The sequence below is a fragment of the Ovis aries genome, chromosome 1 (genome assembly GCF_016772045.2).
Source record: "Ovis aries strain OAR_USU_Benz2616 breed Rambouillet chromosome 1, ARS-UI_Ramb_v3.0, whole genome shotgun sequence".
NCBI classification, from domain to species: domain Eukaryota; kingdom Metazoa; phylum Chordata; class Mammalia; order Artiodactyla; family Bovidae; genus Ovis; species Ovis aries.
The window spans coordinates 57721781-57733404 of record NC_056054.1 but is presented as its reverse complement, the minus strand read 5'-3'; positions in this window follow the sequence as shown (position 1 = coordinate 57733404).

Sequence of the window (11624 nt, the reverse complement as noted above, 5' to 3'; positions counted from 1 at the left end):
CAAAAAATGCCCACAGTTTTGGGCTGGCGGAATACATTCATCAGTCTTAAAGAGGACTCTGCCTGATGTATCATGTTGTCCAACACAACCTTCTGTAAAATTTCTGTAGAGAAACTAAGGAAACAATCCCATTTACTATCACATCAAAAAGAATAAAAGAAATAGGAAAAAGCTGCCTAAGGAGGAAAAAGGCTTATAATCCAAAAACTATGAAATGCTGGTGAAAGAAATTTAAGACAACATAAGCAAATGGAAGGCTATGCCATATTCTTGGATTGAAAGAATGAATATTGTTTAAAATGTCTGTACTATGCAATCTACAGATTCAATGTAATCCCTCTCAAATTACCAATAGCATTTTTTTCACAGAACTAGATTTTTTTTTAATTTGTATAGAAAACATAAAAGACACTGGATAGCCAAAATAATCTTATGAAAGAAGAACAAAATTGGAAGAATCACACACTCTGATTTAAGACTATACTATAAAGCTGCAGTAATCAAAACAGTATGGTACTGACACAAAAACAGACATATAGATCAATGGAATAGAACAGAAATCCCAGAAATAAACCCGTGTAGTTTTAGTCAATTAATCTAAAACAAATGAGGCAAGAATACATAATAGAGAAAAGAAAGTTATCTCAACAAATAGGTTTTAGAAAAATGTAAAAGAATGTAGATGTAAAAGAATGAAATTAGAACATTTGCTTATGCCATATAAGAAATAAACTCAAAATGGATTAAAGACATAAATGTAAGTCTGGATATTATAAAATGCCTAGAAGAAATCATAGCAGCAGTATTTTTTTGAATGTATCCCCTAGAGTAATGGAAATAAAAACAAAAATAAATAAATGGAGCATAATTATACTTAAAAGCTTTAGCACAGCAAAGTAAACTGTAAACAAAACAAAAGAAAACTTACAGTTGGAGATAATACATTTGCAAACAATGCTGCCAACAAGGGCTAAATTTCCAAAATATACAAATAACTCATATAGCTTAATAATAATAATAAAGCTATCAAAAAGATGAGCAGATGAACTAAAGAAGCATTTCTTCAAAGAAGACATGAAGATGACAAATGAGCACATGAAAAGGTATTCAATATTGCTGATTATTAGAGGCTCCTTAAGAAACTAAAGGTAGAGTTACCATATGATCCTGTAACTCTACATCTGAGCATATATCCAGAGAAAACTGTAATTTGAAAAGGTACAGGCACTGCAGTGTTCATACTAGCACTATTTACAATAGCCAAGAAGTGGATACAACCTAAATGTATGTTGACAGATGAAAAGATAAAGAAGATGTGGTGTATACATATAATGCAATATTACTTAGCCATAAAAAGAGTGAAATTATGCCATTTGCAGCAACATGGATGAACCTACAGATTATGATACTAAGCAAAGTAGCTGAGACAAACAGTGTCATATTATGTCAATTATATGTGGAATCTAAAAAAAAATGATATGAATGAACTTATTTATAAAGCATAAATATACACAGACATAGAGAGCAAACTTATGGTTACCAAAGGGGATAGCAGGAAGGTGGGGAGGGAGAGATATATTAGGAGTTTGGGATTAATATATATATATATTACTATATACAAAATAGATAAACAACAAGAACTCACTGTATAGCATAGGGACCTATACTCAATATCTTATAATAACCTATAATGAAAACATTCTGAAAAAGAATATATATATGTTCTTAGTCACTCAGTCATGTCTAACTCTTTGCAACCCCATGGACTGTAGGCTGCTAGGCTCCCCTGTCCATGGGGATTCTCCAGGCAAGGATACTTGAGTGGGTTGCCATGCCCTCCTCCAGGGGTCCTACCCAACCCCGGGATTGAACCCAAGTCTCCCTCGTTCTTTACCATCTGAACCACCAGGGAAGCCTTTATATGTGTGTGTGTGTGTGTGTGTGTGTGTGTGTATGTGTCTATGTGTATATATATGTATGTATGTATATGTATATGTATGTGTGTATGTATATGTATAACTGAATCACTTTGCTACATAGTTAAGTGAAACATAACATTGTAAATTAAACTTCATTAAAAAAAACACTTTCTGTAGGATTCATCAAGGAAATGTGAACGTATTGAAGTCAACTTATAATTTTTCACTACTTTTTTCATTCACCAAAAAAATTATTTACATATTTCCATTCCCTCTTAATACTTGTCAGTAACAACTCAATAAATATTTATTGAACAAGTGCATGAATACATAATGATCACTTTGAACGAGAGAAAAGTTTCATTTGTGCTGCAGCTGCTAAGTCGCTTCAGTCGTGTCCGACTCTGTGATCCCAGAGACGGCAACCCACCAGGCTCCCCCGTCCCTGGGATTCTCCAGGCAAGAACACTGGAATGGGTTGCCATTTCCTTCTCCAATGCATGAAAGTGAAAAGTGAAAGGGAAGTCATTCAGTCATGTCTGACTCCTAGTGACCCCATGGACTGCAGCCCACCAGGCTCCTCTGTCCATGGGATTTTCCAGGCAAGAGCACTGGAGTGGGGTGCCATTGCCTTCTCTCATTTGTGCTGAGGCTTGCTCAAAGAGGTATTAAGTGTTGTTTTCTCTTCATTGCTACTGAAGTTTGCTGAAGAAATTTATCTCAATCAATTTGCTTATTTGTATTCCTATTTTCTCTTTTGACTGTGTAATACAAGAAGGAAATAACTGTTTTTCATCTTCATAATCACAGAATTTAACCAAGTTTCTTGCTTATAGAAAATGTAATAGTATTTATTGTATCAATGAAAGATTTATGATAGTCCATGAATTTTGTGGCAACTGACATGAATTTTGCATTAAAGACAGTGTAGGGATTGCCATTAGATGAATAAATGTCATGAAGAGTTTGAAGACTGAGGAAATAGTATGGAAGATAGGTTGGAGGACTGAGTCATATTGAGCACAATCAGTAGGTTATAGCAGGAATTCAAGCAGGAATGGAAAGTCTGAGCTAAAGCAATGGAAATAGAGGTGGCATGGGGAGGTTTTAGTTGTTCATTGGCAAAAGATTGTATGTGTATGTGGAGAAAGAGTATGTGGAGGTAAAAACGGAGAGTGGGGCATTAGTATGGTAGAATTAAGCATCTTCATAGTAAAGGGGGAAATGGTTAGCTTTGGATTAAAAAAAAAATCTGTGTTCATTACTTGGAATTGAAATTGTTGTAACTTCTTGCCCACTCTGCTCATATACCCCTTTTTCTCCAGCCATAATTATATAGGACAATTCAGGAAAAGCGTGTTATTAGGCCAGAATTTAAGAGTATTTTCAGTAAAGTTTAACAATCTTGCATTTTTGTTAATTTGACAAGTAATTAACATTTAATTATTATTTTTCTAAAAGTTTAAAACCCAAGAGTCACCACTTTAGTGCCTCTTGTTTATTAGGCAGGTTGTTTCAGAGAATCATGTGATCATTTTCCTACACAAACAAAATTAAATTATTTTGCTGTTCTCTTACCCTTCCTTCCTCATTCTCTCCCTCCCTTATTTCTTTCTCTTTTCCTTCTTCTAAGCTCTTTTTTTTTCCTTCTGTTCCTACTTTTTCTCCTTCTTTCACCAAACAAGAAATTTTGGATTAGATATCCTTCTTTCCCTTTTCATTTGACATGCAAATAACATCATATTTTAGAATAGGTGAAGAAATGATGATCCAGCACGCAATGCTTGATAATGTATATTCATTTAGACATAACTAATTTGAGAAAACAGTTTATGGTAACCAATAATAATAATGAAGAGGGAGAGGAAAATTCAAATTTAACTTTCCACTTAAATCAAGCCTACAGTTGTCATATCCTAAATATTTGGTGCATTACTATGATAAGTGAAGTTGCTCAGTCATGTGCAGCTCTTTGCAATCCCATGGACTGTAGCCTACCAAGCAAGAGTACTGGAGTCGGTTGCCATTTCCTCCTTCAGGGGACCTGGAGATTGAACCCATGTCTCCCACATTGCAGGCAGACGCTTTACCCTCTGAACCACCAAGGAAACCCAAAGTGAAAGTGAAAGTCGCTCAGTCATGTCTCACTGTTTGCGACCCCATAGACTATACAGTCCATGGAATTCTCCAGGCCAGAATAGAGGGGGTAGCCTTTCCCTTCTCCAGGGGATCTTCCAAACCCAGGGATTGAACCCAGGTCTTCCACATTGCTGGTAGATTCTTTACCAGCTGAGCCACAAGGGAAGCAAACTATAAATTACTAGCATTACTATAAATACCCATTTTGGGGGTACTTTTTTCTAGGCTTTATTTCTAATAGTAAATATATTCATGGAATATGAGTTTAGGGTAAATTCAATGATCACTGCTTTTGAGCCACTAATTCCTATATGAAAATATGGTTATAAATAAAATATCTCACATTATATTTATCAACTTATATGTAACAAATTTATGTAAGTCCACTGTTTCTGTAGTGGCAATAACTGGTCTGAAAATGACCCTCTCAAACATTTGTGAACTATCAAGCAGGGACTGAAATTTTGGCTCACAGGACATATCAGATGTGATGAAGTAGCGCTGTAGTGGAAAAAAAAATTAAAAAATAAAATAAAATAAAGTGGTCTGTCAGGCTGATTTGTTTGTTTAACCTCAAACTTTGAATACCCTTGAGTTGTTAAAATTATCTCACATGTCCTAGAAATTGAGGACTTTAAATTCTCTCACTCTGTGTGTGTATGTGTGTATGTGTGGTGTGCGTGTACGCGAGTGTGTGTGTGTATGTTAATTCTAGGCTCTGAATGGCACCGGGGTAGCCCAAAGGAGATAAGAAATGGATGCTGAGTTGAAATTCCATGTTATCTGGATCTGAAATACTGTTTTATACTCACTGCTAAAAATATGTTTTTGTTTTTTTTTTTTTTAAACTAAGCAGCTTTCTAGTTTGTTTCTCCATCCATGGCTGTATGGCTACTTAAGAAAGGTACAAGAACAAGTTTGTAGACCTTCTTATGTTTATTTTGTTTCAAGCAAGATATTTTCCGAAGTAAGATTTTTTTAGAAAACAAAATGTTATTTGCAAGTACTTCTCATCTCTTTAAAGTCAATTTATCAGAAGGCTCTTCATGACAGGGAAAGTTATGCCATATTCAAGCTGTCCATTTTCCTATTTGTTTTCTCTCTGATTTAGGATCAAAGAATCAGAAGCATAAGAATTCACACCACTGCAATCAATCATCTCTACCCACTTTAATTTAAAAAGTGAAAGAACTCTAAAATGTTACCTAGGTTTGATATTTTGAAATATAAATTTAATACATCCTGCCTAGCATTTAATTTTAAATATTGTTCAAAATACAAAAGTTAATATGAATGATGCATCTAAAAATTAAACTATTATTCGAATGTTCTTATGACAATCATCTATAAATGGCTTGGCATACTTTTTGACTTTTATTATTGCTATGTGTTGGTCACTCAGTCATGTCCAACTCTTTGTGATCCTATGGACTCTAGCCTGCCAGGCTTCTCTGCTTGTGGAATTCTCCAGGCTAGAATACTGGAATGGGTTGCCCTCTCCTCCTCCAAGGCATCTTCCCAACCCAGGGATAAAACCCAGGTCTCCTGCATTGCAGGCAGATTCTTTACCATCTGAGCTACCTGGAAAGCCCCAAAGTATCTGTAGTTCAAGACAATATTCTGGTTTCCTTTACATCTGAGTCTTTTTCCTGGAGTTTGCTTGTGATGAAAGGAGGGACACCTTTTGCTGCCATGATTGGCCAGGCAGGTAGAGGAGGATAATATGGGTGCAGGACGGTGTCTGTTCTTTTTTCATGTGTTGGGAAGGTGATTCTGCTCTTGCAGGATGGTATCTAATCTCTCCATGAAAAATCTAGCAAGATTCCTGCTGCCCTCAAGAAGCGTCCTAGGTGTGGTCATCGATAAAGAATCCAATACACAGCAGAAGTTCAAGAAGCCAATTTCAAAAGACATGTTTCACTAGCACCTCAGATCATGTTCAAGGGTAGTTGTGATGCTCATTGATCTTGTAGGAGTCCACATTTATGAAGAAGCACTCTGGGAAGAGTTGAATAGTAGCCACCATGTCTTGGGTCCTCTGGAAGACATTCTCCCTCAACAGCTCTACCTTCCTGCAGGTCATGAGGAAACCGGCTCCTGTCCTGAACTGGATGCCACACTGAATGTCCGAAAGCTGAAACCCCAGTGGGTCCTGAAGAGACCCAGCTTCCATTAGTGTTGACTCACCCTCGGGTTGTCTGGAAGCCCAGGCTGGCAGCAGGGACTCACACCCAAGCATTTCACAACCCAAAGTCCCAGCGGGTATAAATTCAATATACTTATTGAATATTTTTATTGAACTAAACATTTTGTAAATTCACACATTGAAAATCCTGATATTCATCTCCAAGAGTATTTAAAGGCAAGATAATAAACTATGTACATATACCCTGGACATTTCAATATTTATTTTCTTTTTAACTTTTGTTGAAGTGTAGTCGATTTATGGTGGTATTTAAATTGCTGCTGTACAGCAAAGTGATTCAGGTATACATATATATTCTTTTTCATTTTGGCTTATCACAGGATATTAATATAGTTCCCTGTGCTACAGAGTAGGACCTTATTGTTTATCCATCCTATATATAATAGTCTGCATCTGCTAATCCCACTCTTCCAACCTTTCCTCTCCAACCCCCATTGCAACTGCATGTATATTCTCTATGTCTGTGAGTCTGTTTTTGTTTTGTAGATATGCTTATTTGTGTTGCATTTTAGATTCCACATTTAAGTGATATAATATGGAGTTTGTGTTTCTCTTTTTGATATGTCATTTAGTATGATAAATTCTAGGTCCATCCATGTGACTGCAAATGGCATTATTTCATTATTTTTATGGCTGAGTAATATTTCATTGTGTATGTATAACATATTTTCTTTATCATTTCATCTGTGGATGGACATTTAAGTTGTTTCCACATCTTGGCTATTGTAAATAGCACTGCTATGAACATACGGGTGCATGTTTTTTTGAATTATAGGTTTGTCTGGATATATGCCCTGGAGTGGGATTGATGAATTATTGTCATTGCTTAGTCACCAAGTCATGTCCAAATCTTCATGGACAGAAACAGGACAGTCTCCTTTGTCCTCCACTGTCTCCTGGAGTTTGCTCAAATTCATGTCCATTGAGTAGGTGATGCTATCTAACCATCTCATGCTCTGCCACCCCCTTTTTCTTTTGCCTTCAGTCTTTCCCAATAACAGAGTCTTTTCCAATGAGTCAGCTCTCAACATTAAGTATCCAAACTATTTGAGTTTCAACTTCAGCAACAGTCTTTCCAATGAATATTCAGGAGTCTTTTCAATGACTACCTTTAGGATTGCTGAATCATATGGCAACCCTATTTTTAGTTCTTTGAGTAATTTCCATACAGTTTTCCATACAGGCTGTATCAATTTACATTCCTGCCACAGTGTGCAGCTTTTCCCCCCTACCCCTCCAGCTTATTTGTAGACATTTTAATGATAGTTATTCTGACCATTGTGAGGCAGTACTTTATTATAGATTTAATTTGCATTTGTTTAATAATTAGTGATGAGGAGCATATTTTCATGTCACTGTAAGTGAATAATGCAAAGAAATAGAGGAAAACAATAGAATTGGAAAGACTAGAGATCTCTCCAAGAAAATTAGAGATACCAAGGGAACATTTCATGCAAAAATAGGCACAATAAAGGACAAAAATGGTATGGTCCTAAAAGAAGCGGAAGAGATTAAGAAGAGCTGGTAAGAATACACAGAACAACAAAACAAAAAAGATCTCAAGGACCCAAATAACCTTGATGGTGTTATCACTCACCTACAGACAGACATCCTGGAGTATGAAGTCAAGTGGGCCTTACAAAGCATTTCTATGAACAAAGCTAATAGATGGGATGGAATTCCAGCTGAGCTATGTCAAATCCTGAAAGATGACACCAGATGATGCCATCAAAATGCTACACTCAATAAGCCAGCAAATTTGGAAAACTCAGCAGTGGCCACAGGACTGGAAAAGGTCAGTTTTCATTCCAATCCCAAAGAAGGGCAATGTAAAGGAATGTTCTAAGTACTGCACAACTGTACTCTTTTCCCATGCTAGTATGTTAATGCTCAACATCTGTCAAGCTAGGCTTTAATAGTAGATAAACCGAGAACTGGATTGGAATGCAAAAGTAGGAAATCAAGAAACACCTGGAGTAACCAGCAAATTTGGCCTTGGAATGCGGAATGAAGCAGGGCAAAGACTAATAGAGTTTTGCCAAGAATATGCACTGGTCATAGCAAACACCCTCTTCCAATAACACAAGAGAAGACTCTACACATGGACATCACCACATGGTCAACACCGAAATCAGATTGATTATATTCTATGCAGCCAAAGATGGAGAAGCTCTATACAGTCAGCAAAAAAAGCCCGGGAGCTGACTGTGGCTCAGATCATGAACTCCTTATTACCAAATTCAGACTTAAATTGAAGAAAGTAGGGAAAACCGCTAGACCATTCAGGTATGACCTAAATCAAATCCCTTATGATTATACAGTGGAAGTGAGAAATAGATTTAAGGGCCTAGATCTGATAGATAGAGTGCCTGATGAACTATGGAATGAGGTTCTTGACACTGTACAGGAGACAGGGATCAAGACTATCCCCATGAAAAAGAAATGCAAGAAATCAAAATGGCTGTCTGGGGAGGCCTTACAAATAGCTGTGAAAAGAACAGAAGCAAAAAGCAAAGGAAAAAAGGAACGATATAAGCAACTGCAAACAGAGTTCCAAAGAATAGCAAGAAGAGATAAGAAAGCCTTCTTCAGGGATCAATGCAAAGAAATAGAGGAAAAGAACAGAATGGGAAAGACTAGAGATCTCTTCAAGAAAATTGGAGTTACCAAGGGAACATTTGCTGCAAAGATGGGCTCGATAAAGGACAGAAATGATATGGACCTAACAGAAGCAAAAGATATTAAGAAGAGGTGGCAAGAATAAACAGAAGAACTGTACAAAAAAGATCTCCATGACCGGGATGATCACAGGGGTGTGATCACTCATCTAGAGCCAGACATCCTGGAATGTGAAGTCAAGTGGGCCTTAGAAAGCATCACTATGAACAAAGTTAGTGGAGATGATGGAATTCCAGTTGAGCTATTTCAAATTCTGAAAGATGATGCTGGGAAAGTGCTGCACTCAATATGCCAGCACATTTGGAAAATTCAGCAGTGGCCACAGGACTGGAAAAGGTCAGTTTTCATTCCAATCCCAAAGAAAGGCAATGCCAAAGAATGCTCAAACTACTGCACAATTACACTCATCTCACATGCTAGTAAAGTAATGCTCAAAATTCTCCAAGCCAGGCTTCAACAATATGTGAACTGTGAACTTCTTGATGTTCAAGCTGGTTTTAGAAAAGGCAGAGGAACCAGAGATCAAATTGGCAACATCCGCTGGATCATGGAAAAGCAAGAGAGTTCCAGGAAAACATCTATTTCTGCTTTATTGACTATGCCAAAGCCTTTGACTGTGTGGATCACAATAAACTGTGGAAAATTCTGAAAGAGATGGGAATACCAGACCACCTGACTTGCCTCTTGAGAAACCTATATTCAGGTCAGGAAGCAACAGTTAGAACTGGACATGGAAGGACAGACTGGTTCCAAATAGGAAAAGGAGTACCTCAAGGCTATATATTGTCACCCTGCTTATTTAACTTCTATGCAGAGTACATCATGAGAAACGCTGGACTGGAAGAAACACAAGCTGGAATCAAGATTGCCAGGAGAAATATCAATCACCTCAGATATGCAGATGACACCACCCTTAGGGCAGAAAGTGAAGAGGAACTCAAAAGCCTCTTGATGAAAGTGAGAGAGGAGAGTGAAAAAGTTGGCTTAAAGCTCAACATTCAGAAAACAAAGATCATGGCATTTGGTCCCATCACTTCATGGGAAATAGATGGGGAAACAATGGAAACAGGGACAGTTTTCATTTGCTATTTTTGGGGGGTTCCAAAACAACTGCAAATGGTGATTTCAGCCATGAAATTAAAAGATGGTTGCTCCTTGAAAGAAAAGCTATGACAAACCTAGACAGTGTATTAAAAAGCAGAGACGTTACTTTGCTAACAAAGGTCCATCTAGTCAAATCTATGGCTTTTCCAGTAGTTACGTATGGATGTGAGAGTTGGACCATAAAGAAGGTGAGCTCTGAAGAGTTGATGCTTTTGAACCGTGGTGCTGGAGAAGAGTCTTGAGAGTCCCTAGACAGCAAGGAGATCTAACCAGTCAATCCTAAAGGAAATCAATCCTGAATTTTTATTGGAAAGAGTGACAATGAGGTTGAAGTGCCAATGCTTTGGACACGTGATGTGAAGAGCTGACTCATTGGAAAAGACCCTGATGCTGGGAAAGATTGAGGGCGGGAGGAGAAGGGGGCAACAAAGAATGAGTTGGTTGGATGGCACCACTGACTCAATGGACATGAGTCTGAGCAAACTCTGGGCGATAGTGAAGGACAGGGAAGCCTGATGTGCTGCAGTCCATGAGGTCGCAAAGAGTCAGACATGACTGACAGACTGAACAACAAATGGTCGTCTGTATGTCTTCTTTGGAAAGTATGTGTTTAGGTCTTCTGTCCATTTTTTGATTGGGTTGTTGTTGGTGGTTTTATATTTAGTTGTATGAGCTGTTTGCATATTTGAAAGTTAATCACTGTTGTTCACGTCATTTGAAAATATTTCCTTCCAAACTGTAGGTTGTCTTTTTGGTTTGTTTATGATTTCCTTTGCTGTACAAAAGCTGCTAAGTTTGGTTAGGTTATTTTTTTATTTTTATTTTTTAGTTTTTATTTATATTGTCTTGGAAGATTGACCTAGGCAATCACGCAAACACTGAAAAAGAAAAACATTGCTATGATTTATGTCAGATAATGTTTTATCTATGTTTTCTTCTAGGGATTTTATGGTATCATGTCTTATATTTAAGTCTTTAAGCCATTTTAACTTTATTTTAATGTGCGGTATAGCATGTACTCTAACTTCATTGATTTGAGTATTTGTTTCTTTAGACAAGTTGCTTCACTTATTCTCTAAACAGCTCATATTTACTTCTAATTTAAAATCTACTGTATTCTTGCTGCTCCACTTTTCCATCTAAAGACTAGCATTAATTTAAAATTCAGTTCAAGCCCCACCCGGACTTCCTTCCCCTTTGTTTCAGCTTATGTTTTATTTCCCCTATTTCTTGATTTTTAAATGCAGTAAAAGGAAAACAGATGGGAAAACAGTGGAAATAGTGTCAGACTTTATTTTGGGGGGCTCCAAAATCACTGCAGATGGTGATTGTAGCCATGAAATTAAAAGACGCTTACTCCTTGGAAGGAAAGTTATGACCAACCTAGATAGCATATTCAAAAGCAGAGACATTACTTGCCAATAAAGGTCCATCTAGTCAAGGCTACGGTTTTTCCAGTGGCCATGTATGGATGTGAGAGTTGGCCTGTGAAGAAAGCTGAGCACCAAAGAGTTGATGCTTTTGAACTGTGGTGTTGGAGAAGACTCTTGAGAGTCCCTCAGACTGCAAGGAGATCC